The sequence below is a fragment of the Columba livia genome, unplaced genomic scaffold (genome assembly GCF_036013475.1).
Source record: "Columba livia isolate bColLiv1 breed racing homer unplaced genomic scaffold, bColLiv1.pat.W.v2 Scaffold_88, whole genome shotgun sequence".
NCBI classification, from domain to species: Eukaryota; Metazoa; Chordata; class Aves; order Columbiformes; family Columbidae; genus Columba; species Columba livia.
Genome location: NW_027043816.1, coordinates 47650 through 63668, shown reverse-complemented (window position 1 = coordinate 63668; position 16019 = coordinate 47650).

Sequence of the window (16019 nt, the reverse complement as noted above, 5' to 3'; positions counted from 1 at the left end):
ACCTGGGCCGCTCGCCCACCCGGCCGCCCTTGCTTTGGACTGCCACGCCGCGGACCGCCGAGACGCTCAGCTGCCGCCTGTAAAACACCACCAAAGGACGCTCGGACCCGCGCCAGCAACACGGGACCTGAAACGAGCTGCCGCTTCGGCCCAGCACTCCGTGCTCACCTGGCCCGAGGAGCTGAGCTGCCGACAGCCCGCTTTCCTCTTCGCTTCGCACCTAGGAAACAGAGAAACGACCGAGCTTAGCTAGAGCCACACGGCACAGCTCCCCTCTGGCACCACCCACCGACCCACCTGCTTACGGCGCACAGCTCGCCTCCTCCGTCGCTCTTCCGGGCCAAGTTGTCCCTCTGCTCCTGAAATCAGGTGATTCTGCAAGTCACCCAGCAGCCCATCAACAGCCTGACCAGCCCACAGGTCTGCTTTCTGTGGCGCAAGAACGTCCCAAGCTCTCGTGGAGGCTCTCAAACGCCTGCGCGGGGACCCTCCGCTCCCCTGCCCACGGCTACTCCATCCCAGATGACCGCGCCGCCTCTGCCCACGCAATACAACGCGTCAGCAGGTTAACCGGGGACCGCCAGAGCTCCGTCCACCCTCCCCTGCCTCTACGCGTCCGGGCAGAGCAGCTCCGAGCCAAACGCGCACCCGGGCCGACAGACGCTCCGCAGAACCTTATAGACCACGCGACGGCCACAGCGCCAAAAACGCTCCACGACGAACACGACGCTCCGAGACCAGAAGGGCATCGATCCCAATAATCTACGGGGAGGAGAGGAGCCTCTCCTGCATCCTCAAACGGAAAAGGAGCCCGACGTCACGGCTCCTGACGAGACGGCGGCAGCGCCACAACCGAGCAGAGACGTCGCAACCAAACGAGAAGCTGATGAAAAACCTAAGAACTTCTTCCCAGCATCTTGAAGTTCCAGTCCCTGAGACTGGATGGCTAGAGCTGCCGGCACAGCCCAGGACAACGCCACAATCAGCCCTGACCAGAAACGGCCGAAAGGCAAGAACGCGCCACGCTTTCGGCTGCCGACACCAGAAAACCAGCGCCCGATCGGCGCTACGCCGATCGGCACCGGCCTTCCAGATCCCGGGGTGGCACCCGAGAGGCCTTCCGTGCCCCTCGAACGCAACGAGACCCCAGGATCGGCTGACAGGCGCAAGGCAGGCTTCCCGAACTACACCACAACGCAGACGCAGGCTGGAGCTGCCCTGCCCGGCACACGCTGGCATCGCACGGTAAAGGTCCCCGGGCCCTTGACCCGCGCCAAGGGCGCGGTTCCTGGACGGCCCTTGCCCTTAGCAGAGCTAAACCCCCCGTCCCTGCCATTCCCGGCCCCTTCCCAGCCCTCGCGCCTCCACTTAGCTTTCAGAGGGCCGAGGGACCGAACCCATCTTCGGCAGAGGAAAACGCCACGTGCGCCAACGGCCGTCTTCCCGCGTCGCCGGGTTCCTCTTCAGCGCCTGCAGGAGCACGAGAAAGCACGCGCTCGCTAAGCCACGCCGGCACACGGCGCCGCGGGGCAAACGCCGAGTCCGTCCGCGACACCCACCTCCTGCTGAGCTCCAGGGCGGTCCGGTCGGCGTGTCCTGCCGCTGGCGCGGTCACAAACCCTCAGCGCTGGTGACGCCTACGACGGCGAGAAGCAAAAAAAACCGTGGCGCCGGGAACGAGTCCCCGGCCCCACGCTCCTCCTCGCCCCTAGCCCGGCTCACCGCAAATGCTCCTCCCGGTCCAGAGGGCCCACAAAGCGCCTGCAAAGCGAGAAGGAAAAGATGAAGCGAGAGACCGGGCAATACCGGGCTCCGCAACGCCCACCGCCGCCTCACCTTCTCGGCTGCCGGCCGGCGTACGGCTTCGCCCCTGCCGGCTCGTCTGCGGCACCCGCAAATCCAGAGGCACGCGCTCGGACGCCGCCCGAAAACACAGCCTGCCCGCAGACGGTCCCAGCTCGCCCTCCCTTACCTGGGCCGCTCGCCCACCCGGCCGCCCTTGCTTTGGACTGCCACGCCGCGGACCGCCGAGACGCTCAGCTGCCGCCTGTAAAACACCACCAAAGGACGCTCGGACCCGCGCCAGCAACACGGGACCTGAAACGAGCTGCCGCTTCGGCCCAGCACTCCGTGCTCACCTGGCCCGAGGAGCTGAGCTGCCGACAGCCCGCTTTCCTCTTCGCTTCGCACCTAGGAAACAGAGAAACGACCGAGCTTAGCTAGAGCCACACGGCACAGCTCCCCTCTGGCACCACCCACCGACCCACCTGCTTACGGCGCACAGCTCGCCTCCTCCGTCGCTCTTCCGGGCCAAGTTGTCCCTCTGCTCCTGAAATCAGGTGATTCTGCAAGTCACCCAGCAGCCCATCAACAGCCTGACCAGCCCACAGGTCTGCTTTCTGTGGCGCAATAACGTCCCAAGCTCTCGTGGAGGCTCTCAAACGCCTGCGCGGGGACCCTCCGCTCCCCTGCCCACGGCTACTCCATCCCAGATGACCGCGCCGCCTCTGCCCACGCAATTCAACGCGTCAGCAGGTTAACCGGGGACCGCCAGAGCTCCGTCCACCCTCCCCTGCCTCTACGCGTCCGGGCAGAGCAGCTCCGAGCCAAACGCGCACCCGGGCCGACAGACGCTCCGCAGAACCTTATAGACCACGCGACGGCCACAGCGCCAAAAACGCTCCACGACGAACACGACGCTCCGAGACCAGAAGGGCATCGATCCCAATAATCTACGGGGAGGAGAGGAGCCTCTCCTGCATCCTCAAACGGAAAAGGAGCCCGACGTCACGGCTCCTGACGAGACGGCGGCAGCGCCACAACCGAGCAGAGACGTCGCAACCAAACGAGAAGCTGATGAAAAACCTAAGAACTTCTTCCCAGCATCTTGAAGTTCCAGTCCCTGAGACTGGATGGCTAGAGCTGCCGGCACAGCCCAGGACAACGCCACAATCAGCCCTGACCAGAAACGGCCGAAAGGCAAGAACGCGCCACGCTTTCGGCTGCCGACACCAGAAAACCAGCGCCCGATCGGCGCTACGCCGATCGGCACCGGCCTTCCAGATCCCGGGGTGGCACCCGAGAGGCCTTCCGTGCCCCTCGAACGCAACGAGACCCCAGGATCGGCTGACAGGCGCAAGGCAGGCTTCCCGAACTACACCACAACGCAGACGCAGGCTGGAGCTGCCCTGCCCGGCACACGCTGGCATCGCACGGTAAAGGTCCCCGGGCCCTTGACCCGCGCCAAGGGCGCGGTTCCTGGACGGCCCTTGCCCTTAGCAGAGCTAAACCCCCCGGCCCTGCCATTCCCGGCCCCTTCCCAGCCCTCGCGCCTCCACTTAGCTTTCAGAGGGCCGAGGGACCGAACCCATCTTCGGCAGAGGAAAACGCCACGTGCGCCAACGGCCGTCTTCCCGCGTCGCCGGGTTCCTCTTCAGCGCCTGCAGGAGCACGAGAAAGCACGCGCTCGCTAAGCCACGCCGGCACACGGCGCCGCGGGGCAAACGCCGAGTCCGTCCGCGACACCCACCTCCTGCTGAGCTCCAGGGCGGTCCGGTCGGCGTGTCCTGCCGCTGGCGCGGTCACAAACCCTCAGCGCTGGTGACGCCTACGACGGCGAGAAGCAAAAAAAACCGTGGCGCCGGGAACGAGTCCCCGGCCCCACGCTCCTCCTCGCCCCTAGCCCGGCTCACCGCAAATGCTCCTCCCGGTCCAGAGGGCCCACAAAGCGCCTGCAAAGCGAGAAGGAAAAGATGAAGCGAGAGACCGGGCAATACCGGGCTCCGCAACGCCCACCGCCGCCTCACCTTCTCGGCTGCCGGCCGGCGTGCGGCTTCGCCCCTGCCGGCTCGTCTGCGGCACCCGCAAATCCAAAGGCACGCGCTCGGACGCCGCCCGAAAACACAGCCTGCCCGCAGACGGTCCCAGCTCGCCCTCCCTTACCTGGGCCGCTCGCCCACCCGGCCGCCCTTGCTTTGGACTGCCACGCCGCGGACCGCCGAGACGCTCAGCTGCCGCCTGTAAAACACCACCAAAGGACGCTCGGACCCGCGCCAGCAACACGGGACCTGAAACGAGCTGCCGCTTCGGCCCAGCACTCCGTGCTCACCTGGCCCGAGGAGCTGAGCTGCCGACAGCCCGCTTTCCTCTTCGCTTCGCACCTAGGAAACAGAGAAACGACCGAGCTTAGCTAGAGCCACACGGCACAGCTCCCCTCTGGCACCACCCACCGACCCACCTGCTTACGGCGCACAGCTCGCCTCCTCCGTCGCTCTTCCGGGCCAAGTTGTCCCTCTGCTCCTGAAATCAGGTGATTCTGCAAGTCACCCAGCAGCCCATCAACAGCCTGACCAGCCCACAGGTCTGCTTTCTGTGGCGCAAGAACGTCCCAAGCTCTCGTGGAGGCTCTCAAACGCCTGCGCGGGGACCCTCCGCTCCCCTGCCCACGGCTACTCCATCCCAGATGACCGCGCCGCCTCTGCCCACGCAATACAACGCGTCAGCAGGTTAACCGGGGACCGCCAGAGCTCCGTCCACCCTCCCCTGCCTCTACGCGTCCGGGCAGAGCAGCTCCGAGCCAAACGCGCACCCGGGCCGACAGACGCTCCGCAGAACCTTATAGACCACGCGACGGCCACAGCGCCAAAAACGCTCCACGACGAACACGACGCTCCGAGACCAGAAGGGCATCGATCCCAATAATCTACGGGGAGGAGAGGAGCCTCTCCTGCATCCTCAAACGGAAAAGGAGCCCGACGTCACGGCTCCTGACGAGACGGCGGCAGCGCCACAACCGAGCAGAGACGTCGCAACCAAACGAGAAGCTGATGAAAAACCTAAGAACTTCTTCCCAGCATCTTGAAGTTCCAGTCCCTGAGACTGGATGGCTAGAGCTGCCGGCACAGCCCAGGACAACGCCACAATCAGCCCTGACCAGAAACGGCCGAAAGGCAAGAACGCGCCACGCTTTCGGCTGCCGACACCAGAAAACCAGCGCCCGATCGGCGCTACGCCGATCGGCACCGGCGTTCCAGATCCCGGGGTGGCACCCGAGAGGCCTTCCGTGCCCCTCGAACGCAACGAGACCCCAGGATCGGCTGACAGGCGCAAGGCAGGCTTCCCGAACTACACCACAACGCAGACGCAGGCTGGAGCTGCCCTGCCCGGCACACGCTGGCATCGCACGGTAAAGGTCCCCGGGCCCTTGACCCGCGCCAAGGGCGCGGTTCCTGGACGGCCCTTGCCCTTAGCAGAGCTAAACCCCCCGTCCCTGCCATTCCCGGCCCCTTCCCAGCCCTCGCGCCTCCACTTAGCTTTCAGAGGGCCGAGGGACCGAACCCATCTTCGGCAGAGGAAAACGCCACGTGCGCCAACGGCCGTCTTCCCGCGTCGCCGGGTTCCTCTTCAGCGCCTGCAGGAGCACGAGAAAGCACGCGCTCGCTAAGCCACGCCGGCACACGGCGCCGCGGGGCAAACGCCGAGTCCGTCCGCGACACCCACCTCCTGCTGAGCTCCAGGGCGGTCCGGTCGGCGTGTCCTGCCGCTGGCGCGGTCACAAACCCTCAGCGCTGGTGACGCCTACGACGGCGAGAAGCAAAAAAAAACCGTGGCGCCGGGAACGAGTCCCCGGCCCCACGCTCCTCCTCGCCCCTAGCCCGGCTCACCGCAAATGCTCCTCCCGGTCCAGAGGGCCCACAAAGCGCCTGCAAAGCGAGAAGGAAAAGATGAAGCGAGAGACCGGGCAATACCGGGCTCCGCAACGCCCACCGCCGCCTCACCTTCTCGGCTGCCGGCCGGCGTGCGGCTTCGCCCCTGCCGGCTCGTCTGCGGCACCCGCAAATCCAGAGGCACGCGCTCGGACGCCGCCCGAAAACACAGCCTGCCCGCAGACGGTCCCAGCTCGCCCTCCCTTACCTGGGCCGCTCGCCCACCCGGCCGCCCTTGCTTTGGACTGCCACGCCGCGGACCGCCGAGACGCTCAGCTGCCGCCTGTAAAACACCACCAAAGGACGCTCGGACCCGCGCCAGCAACACGGGACCTGAAACGAGCTGCCGCTTCGGCCCAGCACTCCGTGCTCACCTGGCCCGAGGAGCTGAGCTGCCGACAGCCCGCTTTCCTCTTCGCTTCGCACCTAGGAAACAGAGAAACGACCGAGCTTAGCTAGAGCCACACGGCACAGCTCCCCTCTGGCACCACCCACCGACCCACCTGCTTACGGCGCACAGCTCGCCTCCTCCGTCGCTCTTCCGGGCCAAGTTGTCCCTCTGCTCCTGAAATCAGGTGATTCTGCAAGTCACCCAGCAGCCCATCCACAGCCTGACCAGCCCACAGGTCTGCTTTCTGTGGCGCAATAACGTCCCAAGCTCTCGTGGAGGCTCTCAAACGCCTGCGCGGGGACCCTCCGCTCCCCTGCCCACGGCTACTCCATCCCAGATGACCGCACCGCCTCTGCCCACGCAATTCAACGCGTCAGCAGGTTAACCGGGGACCGCCAGAGCTCCGTCCACCCTCCCCTGCCTCTACGCGTCCGGGCAGAGCAGCTCCGAGCCAAACGCGCACCCGGGCCGACAGACGCTCCGCAGAACCTTATAGACCACGCGACGGCCACAGCGCCAAAAACGCTCCACGACGAACACGACGCTCCGAGACCAGAAGGGCATCGATCCCAATAATCTACGGGGAGGAGAGGAGCCTCTCCTGCATCCTCAAACGGAAAAGGAGCCCGACGTCACGGCTCCTGACGAGACGGCGGCAGCGCCACAACCGAGCAGAGACGTCGCAACCAAACGAGAAGCTGATGAAAAACCTAAGAACTTCTTCCCAGCATCTTGAAGTTCCAGTCCCTGAGACTGGATGGCTAGAGCTGCCGGCACAGCCCAGGACAACGCCACAATCAGCCCTGACCAGAAACGGCCGAAAGGCAAGAACGCGCCACGCTTTCGGCTGCCGACACCAGAAAACCAGCGCCCGATCGGCGCTACGCCGATCGGCACCGGCGTTCCAGATCCCGGGGTGGCACCCGAGAGGCCTTCCGTGCCCCTCGAACGCAACGAGACCCCAGGATCGGCTGACAGGCGCAAGGCAGGCTTCCCGAACTACACCACAACGCAGACGCAGGCTGGAGCTGCCCTGCCCGGCACACGCTGGCATCGCACGGTAAAGGTCCCCGGGCCCTTGACCCGCGCCAAGGGCGCGGTTCCTGGACGGCCCTTGCCCTTAGCAGAGCTAAACCCCCCGGCCCTGCCATTCCCGGCCCCTTCCCAGCCCTCGCGCCTCCACTTAGCTTTCAGAGGGCCGAGGGACCGAACCCATCTTCGGCAGAGGAAAACGCCACGTGCGCCAACGGCCGTCTTCCCGCGTCGCCGGGTTCCTCTTCAGCGCCTGCAGGAGCACGAGAAAGCACGCGCTCGCTAAGCCACGCCGGCACACGGCGCCGCGGGGCAAACGCCGAGTCCGTCCGCGACACCCACCTCCTGCTGAGCTCCAGGGCGGTCCGGTCCGGTCGGCGTGTCCTGCCGCTGGCGCGGTCACAAACCCTCAGCGCTGGTGACGCCTACGACGGCGAGAAGCAAAAAAAACCGTGGCGCCGGGAACGAGTCCCCGGCCCCACGCTCCTCCTCGCCCCTAGCCCGGCTCACCGCAAATGCTCCTCCCGGTCCAGAGGGCCCACAAAGCGCCTGCAAAGCGAGAAGGAAAAGATGAAGCGAGAGACCGGGCAATACCGGGCTCCGCAACGCCCACCGCCGCCTCACCTTCTCGGCTGCCGGCCGGCGTGCGGCTTCGCCCCTGCCGGCTCGTCTGCGGCACCCGCAAATCCAGAGGCACGCGCTCGGACGCCGCCCGAAAACACAGCCTGCCCGCAGACGGTCCCAGCTCGCCCTCCCTTACCTGGGCCGCTCGCCCACCCGGCCGCCCTTGCTTTGGACTGCCACGCCGCGGACCGCCGAGACGCTCAGCTGCCGCCTGTAAAACACCACCAAAGGACGCTCGGACCCGCGCCAGCAACACGGGACCTGAAACGAGCTGCCGCTTCGGCCCAGCACTCCGTGCTCACCTGGCCCGAGGAGCTGAGCTGCCGACAGCCCGCTTTCCTCTTCGCTTCGCACCTAGGAAACAGAGAAACGACCGAGCTTAGCTAGAGCCACACGGCACAGCTCCCCTCTGGCACCACCCACCGACCCACCTGCTTACGGCGCACAGCTCGCCTCCTCCGTCGCTCTTCCGGGCCAAGTTGTCCCTCTGCTCCTGAAATCAGGTGATTCTGCAAGTCACCCAGCAGCCCATCCACAGCCTGACCAGCCCACAGGTCTGCTTTCTGTGGCGCAATAACGTCCCAAGCTCTCGTGGAGGCTCTCAAACGCCTGCGCGGGGACCCTCCGCTCCCCTGCCCACGGCTACTCCATCCCAGATGACCGCGCCGCCTCTGCCCACGCAATTCAACGCGTCAGCAGGTTAACCGGGGACCGCCAGAGCTCCGTCCACCCTCCCCTGCCTCTACGCGTCCGGGCAGAGCAGCTCCGAGCCAAACGCGCACCCGGGCCGACAGACGCTCCGCAGAACCTTATAGACCACGCGACGGCCACAGCGCCAAAAACGCTCCACGACGAACACGACGCTCCGAGACCAGAAGGGCATCGATCCCAATAATCTACGGGGAGGAGAGGAGCCTCTCCTGCATCCTCAAACGGAAAAGGAGCCCGACGTCACGGCTCCTGACGAGACGGCGGCAGCGCCACAACCGAGCAGAGACGTCGCAACCAAACGAGAAGCTGATGAAAAACCTAAGAACTTCTTCCCAGCATCTTGAAGTTCCAGTCCCTGAGACTGGATGGCTAGAGCTGCCGGCACAGCCCAGGACAACGCCACAATCAGCCCTGACCAGAAACGGCCGAAAGGCAAGAACGCGACACGCTTTCGGCTGCCGACACCAGAAAACCAGCGCCCGATCGGCGCTACGCCGATCGGCACCGGCGTTCCAGATCCCGGGGTGGCACCCGAGAGGCCTTCCGTGCCCCTCGAACGCAACGAGACCCCAGGATCGGCTGACAGGCGCAAGGCAGGCTTCCCGAACTACACCACAACGCAGACGCAGGCTGGAGCTGCCCTGCCCGGCACACGCTGGCATCGCACGGTAAAGGTCCCCGGGCCCTTGACCCGCGCCAAGGGCGCGGTTCCTGGACGGCCCTTGCCCTTAGCAGAGCTAAACCCCCCGGCCCTGCCATTCCCGGCCCCTTCCCAGCCCTCGCGCCTCCACTTAGCTTTCAGAGGGCCGAGGGACCGAACCCATCTTCGGCAGAGGAAAACGCCACGTGCGCCAACGGCCGTCTTCCCGCGTCGCCGGGTTCCTCTTCAGCGCCTGCAGGAGCACGAGAAAGCACGCGCTCGCTAAGCCACGCCGGCACACGGCGCCGCGGGGCAAACGCCGAGTCCGTCCGCGACACCCACCTCCTGCTGAGCTCCAGGGCGGTCCGGTCGGCGTGTCCTGCCGCTGGCGCGGTCACAAACCCTCAGCGCTGGTGACGCCTACGACGGCGAGAAGCAAAAAAAAACCGTGGCGCCGGGAACGAGTCCCCGGCCCCACGCTCCTCCTCGCCCCTAGCCCGGCTCACCGCAAATGCTCCTCCCGGTCCAGAGGGCCCACAAAGCGCCTGCAAAGCGAGAAGGAAAAGATGAAGCGAGAGACCGGGCAATACCGGGCTCCGCAACGCCCACCGCCGCCTCACCTTCTCGGCTGCCGGCCGGCGTGCGGCTTCGCCCCTGCCGGCTCGTCTGCGGCACCCGCAAAACCAGAGGCACGCGCTCGGACGCCGCCCGAAAACACAGCCTGCCCGCCGACGGTCCCAGCTCGCCCTCCCTTACCTGGGCCGCTCGCCCACCCGGCCGCCCTTGCTTTGGACTGCCACGCCGCGGACCGCCGAGACGCTCAGCTGCCGCCTGTAAAACACCACCAAAGGACGCTCGGACCCGCGCCAGCAACACGGGACCTGAAACGAGCTGCCGCTTCGGCCCAGCACTCCGTGCTCACCTGGCCCGAGGAGCTGAGCTGCCGACAGCCCGCTTTCCTCTTCGCTTCGCACCTAGGAAACAGAGAAACGACCGAGCTTAGCTAGAGCCACACGGCACAGCTCCCCTCTGGCACCACCCACCGACCCACCTGCTTACGGCGCACAGCTCGCCTCCTCCGTCGCTCTTCCGGGCCAAGTTGTCCCTCTGCTCCTGAAATCAGGTGATTCTGCAAGTCACCCAGCAGCCCATCAACAGCCTGACCAGCCCACAGGTCTGCTTTCTGTGGCGCAATAACGTCCCAAGCTCTCGTGGAGGCTCTCAAACGCCTGCGCGGAGACCCTCCGCTCCCCTGCCCACGGCTACTCCATCCCAGATGACCGCGCCGCCTCTGCCCACGCAATTCAACGCGTCAGCAGGTTAACCGGGGACCGCCAGAGCTCCGTCCACCCTCCCCTGCCTCTACGCGTCCGGGCAGAGCAGCTCCGAGCCAAACGCGCACCCGGGCCGACAGACGCTCCGCAGAACCTTATAGACCACGCGACGGCCACAGCGCCAAAAACGCTCCACGACGAACACGACGCTCCGAGACCAGAAGGGCATCGATCCCAATAATCTACGGGGAGGAGAGGAGCCTCTCCTGCATCCTCAAACGGAAAAGGAGCCCGACGTCACGGCTCCTGACGAGACGGCGGCAGCGCCACAACCGAGCAGAGACGTCGCAACCAAACGAGAAGCTGATGAAAAACCTAAGAACTTCTTCCCAGCATCTTGAAGTTCCAGTCCCTGAGACTGGATGGCTAGAGCTGCCGGCACAGCCCAGGACAACGCCACAATCAGCCCTGACCAGAAACGGCCGAAAGGCAAGAACGCGACACGCTTTCGGCTGCCGACACCAGAAAACCAGCGCCCGATCGGCGCTACGCCGATCGGCACCGGCGTTCCAGATCCCGGGGTGGCACCCGAGAGGCCTTCCGTGCCCCTCGAACGCAACGAGACCCCAGGATCGGCTGACAGGCGCAAGGCAGGCTTCCCGAACTACACCACAACGCAGACGCAGGCTGGAGCTGCCCTGCCCGGCACACGCTGGCATCGCACGGTAAAGGTCCCCGGGCCCTTGACCCGCGCCAAGGGCGCGGTTCCTGGACGGCCCTTGCCCTTAGCAGAGCTAAACCCCCCGTCCCTGCCATTCCCGGCCCCTTCCCAGCCCTCGCGCCTCCACTTAGCTTTCAGAGGGCCGAGGGACCGAACCCATCTTCGGCAGAGGAAAACGCCACGTGCGCCAACGGCCGTCTTCCCGCGTCGCCGGGTTCCTCTTCAGCGCCTGCAGGAGCACGAGAAAGCACGCGCTCGCTAAGCCACGCCGGCACACGGCGCCGCGGGGCAAACGCCGAGTCCGTCCGCGACACCCACCTCCTGCTGAGCTCCAGGGCGGTCCGGTCGGCGTGTCCTGCCGCTGGCGCGGTCACAAACCCTCAGCGCTGGTGACGCCTACGACGGCGAGAAGCAAAAAAAACCGTGGCGCCGGGAACGAGTCCCCGGCCCCACGCTCCTCCTCGCCCCTAGCCCGGCTCACCGCAAATGCTCCTCCCGGTCCAGAGGGCCCACAAAGCGCCTGCAAAGCGAGAAGGAAAAGATGAAGCGAGACACCGGGCAATACCGGGCTCCGCAACGCCCACCGCCGCCTCACCTTCTCGGCTGCCGGCCGGCGTGCGGCTTCGCCCCTGCCGGCTCGTCTGCGGCACCCGCAAAACCAGAGGCACGCGCTCGGACGCCGCCCGAAAACACAGCCTGCCCGCAGACGGTCCCAGCTCGCCCTCCCTTACCTGGGCCGCTCGCCCACCCGGCCGCCCTTGCTTTGTACTGCCACGCCGCGGACCGCCGAGACGCTCAGCTGCCGCCTGTAAAACACCACCAAAGGACGCTCGGACCCGCGCCAGCAACACGGGACCTGAAACGAGCTGCCGCTTCGGCCCAGCACTCCGTGCTCACCTGGCCCGAGGAGCTGAGCTGCCGACAGCCCGCTTTCCTCTTCGCTTCGCACCTAGGAAACAGAGAAACGACCGAGCTTAGCTAGAGCCACACGGCACAGCTCCCCTCTGGCACCACCCACCGACCCACCTGCTTACGGCGCACAGCTCGCCTCCTCCGTCGCTCTTCCGGGCCAAGTTGTCCCTCTGCTCCTGAAATCAGGTGATTCTGCAAGTCACCCAGCAGCCCATCAACAGCCTGACCAGCCCACAGGTCTGCTTTCTGTGGCGCAATAACGTCCCAAGCTCTCGTGGAGGCTCTCAAACGCCTGCGCGGGGTCCCTCCGCTCCCCTGCCCACGGCTACTCCATCCCAGATGACCGCGCCGCCTCTGCCCACGCAATTTAACGCGTCAGCAGGTTAACCGGGGACCGCCAGAGCTCCGTCCACCCTCCCCTGCCTCTACGCGTCCGGGCAGAGCAGCTCCGAGCCAAACGCGCACCCGGGCCGACAGACGCTCCGCAGAACCTTATAGACCACGCGACGGCCACAGCGCCAAAAACGCTCCACGACGAACACGACGCTCCGAGACCAGAAGGGCATCGATCCCAATAATCTACGGGGAGGAGAGGAGCCTCTCCTGCATCCTCAAACGGAAAAGGAGCCCGACGTCACGGCTCCTGACGAGACGGCGGCAGCGCCACAACCGAGCAGAGACGTCGCAACCAAACGAGAAGCTGATGAAAAACCTAAGAACTTCTTCCCAGCATCTTGAAGTTCCAGTCCCTGAGACTGGATGGCTAGAGCTGCCGGCACAGCCCAGGACAACGCCACAATCAGCCCTGACCAGAAACGGCCGAAAGGCAAGAACGCGCCACGCTTTCGGCTGCCGACACCAGAAAACCAGCGCCCGATCGGCGCTACGCCGATCGGCACCGGCCTTCCAGATCCCGGGGTGGCACCCGAGAGGCCTTCCGTGCCCCTCGAACGCAACGAGACCCCAGGATCGGCTGACAGGCGCAAGGCAGGCTTCCCGAACTACACCACAACGCAGACGCAGGCTGGAGCTGCCCTGCCCGGCACACGCTGGCATCGCACGGTAAAGGTCCCCGGGCCCTTGACCCGCGCCAAGGGCGCGGTTCCTGGACGGCCCTTGCCCTTAGCAGAGCTAAACCCCCCGGCCCTGCCATTCCCGGCCCCTTCCCAGCCCTCGCGCCTCCACTTAGCTTTCAGAGGGCCGAGGGACCGAACCCATCTTCGGCAGAGGAAAACGCCACGTGCGCCAACGGCCGTCTTCCCGCGTCGCCGGGTTCCTCTTCAGCGCCTGCAGGAGCACGAGAAAGCACGCGCTCGCTAAGCCACGCCGGCACACGGCGCCGCGGGGCAAACGCCGAGTCCGTCCGCGACACCCACCTCCTGCTGAGCTCCAGGGCGGTCCGGTCGGCGTGTCCTGCCGCTGGCGCGGTCACAAACCCTCAGCGCTGGTGACGCCTACGACGGCGAGAAGCAAAAAAAACCGTGGCGCCGGGAACGAGTCCCCGGCCCCACGCTCCTCCTCGCCCCTAGCCCGGCTCACCGCAAATGCTCCCCTCGGTCCAGAGGGCCCACAAAGCGCCTGCAAAGCGAGAAGGAAAAGATGAAGCGAGACACCGGGCAATACCGGGCTCCGCAACGCCCACCGCCGCCTCACCTTCTCGGCTGCCGGCCGGCGTGCGGCTTCGCCCCTGCCGGCTCGTCTGCGGCACCCGCAAATCCAGAGGCACGCGCTCGGACGCCGCCCGAAAACACAGCCTGCCCGCAGACGGTCCCAGCTCGCCCTCCCTTACCTGGGCCGCTCGCCCACCCGGCCGCCCTTGCTTTGGACTGCCACGCCGCGGACCGCCGAGACGCTCAGCTGCCGCCTGTAAAACACCACCAAAGGACGCTCGGACCCGCGCCAGCAACACGGGACCTGAAACGAGCTGCCGCTTCGGCCCAGCACTCCGTGCTCACCTGGCCCGAGGAGCTGAGCTGCCGACAGCCCGCTTTCCTCTTCGCTTCGCACCTAGGAAACAGAGAAACGACCGAGCTTAGCTAGAGCCACACGGCACAGCTCCCCTCTGGCACCACCCACCGACCCACCTGCTTACGGCGCACAGCTCGCCTCCTCCGGCGCTCTTCCGGGCCAAGTTGTCCCTCTGCTCCTGAAATCAGGTGATTCTGCAAGTCACCCAGCGGCCCATCAACAGCCTGACCAGCCCACAGGTCTGCTTTCTGTGGCGCAATAACGTCCCAAGCTCTCGTGGAGGCTCTCAAACGCCTGCGCGGGGACCCTCCGCTCCCCTGCCCATGGCTACTCCATCCCAGATGACCGCGCCGCCTCTGCCCACGCAATTCAACGCGTCAGCAGGTTAACCGGGGACCGCCAGAGCTCCGTCCACCCTCCCCTGCCTCTACGCGTCCGGGCAGAGCAGCTCCGAGCCAAACGCGCACCCGGGCCGACAGACGCTCCGCAGAACCTTATAGACCACGCGACGGCCACAGCGCCAAAAACGATCCACGACGAACACGACGCTCCGAGACCAGAAGGGCATCGATCCCAATAATCTACGGGGAGGAGAGGAGCCTCTCCTGCATCCTCAAACGGAAAAGGAGCCCGACGTCACGGCTCCTGACGAGACGGCGGCAGCGCCACAACCGAGCAGAGACGTCGCAACCAAACGAGAAGCTGATGAAAAACCTAAGAACTTCTTCCCAGCATCTTGAAGTTCCAGTCCCTGAGACCGGATGGCTAGAGCTGCCGGCACAGCCCAGGACAACGCCACAATCAGCCCTGACCAGAAACGGCCGAAAGGCAAGAACGCGCCACGCTTTCGGCTGCCGACACCAGAAAACCAGCGCCCGATCGGCGCTACGCCGATCGGCACCGGCGTTCCAGATCCCGGGGTGGCACCCGAGAGGCCTTCCGTGCCCCTCGAACGCAACGAGACCCCAGGATCGGCTGACAGGCGCAAGGCAGGCTTCCCGAACTACACCACAATGCAGACGCAGGCTGGAGCTGCCCTGCCCGGCACACGCTGGCATCGCACGGTAAAGGTCCCCGGGCCCTTCACCCGCGCCAAGGGCGCGGTTCCTGGACGGCCCTTGCCCTTAGCAGAGCTAAACCCCCCGGCCCTGCCATTCCCGGCCCCTTCCCAGCCCTCGCGCCTCCACTTAGCTTTCAGAGGGCCGAGGGACCGAACCCATCTTCGGCAGAGGAAAACGCCACGTGCGCCAACGGCCGTCTTCCCGCGTCGCCGGGTTCCTCTTCAGCGCCTGCAGGAGCACGAGAAAGCACGCGCTCGCTAAGCCACGCCGGCACACGGCGCCGCGGGGCAAACGCCGAGTCCGTCCGCGACACCCACCTCCTGCTGAGCTCCAGGGCGGTCCGGTCGGCGTGTCCTGCCGCTGGCGCGGTCACAAACCCTCAGCGCTGGTGACGCCTACGACGGCGAGAAGCAAAAAAAACCGTGGCGCCGGGAACGAGTCCCCGGCCCCACGCTCCTCCTCGCCCCTAGCCCGGCTCACCGCAAATGCTCCTCCCGGTCCAGAGGGCCCACAAAGCGCCTGCAAAGCGAGAAGGAAAAGATGAAGCGAGAGACCGGGCAATACCGGGCTCCGCAACGCCCACCGCCGCCTCACCTTCTCGGCTGCCGGCCGGCGTGCGGCTTCGCCCCTGCCGGCTCGTCTGCGGCACCCGCAAAACCAGAGGCACGCGCTCGGACGCCGCCCGAAAACACAGCCTGCCCGCAGACGGTCCCAGCTCGCCCTCCCTTACCTGGGCCGCTCGCCCACCCGGCCGCCCTTGCTTTGGACTGCCACGCCGCGGACCGCCGAGACGCTCAGCTGCCGCCTGTAAAACACCACCAAAGGACGCTCGGACCCGCGCCAGCAACACGGGACCTGAAACGAGCTGCCGCTTCGGCCCAGCACTCCGTGCTCACCTGGCCCGAGGAGCTGAGCTGCCGACAGCCCGCTTTCCTCTTCGCTTCGCACCTAGGAAACAGAGAAACGACCGAGCTTAGCTA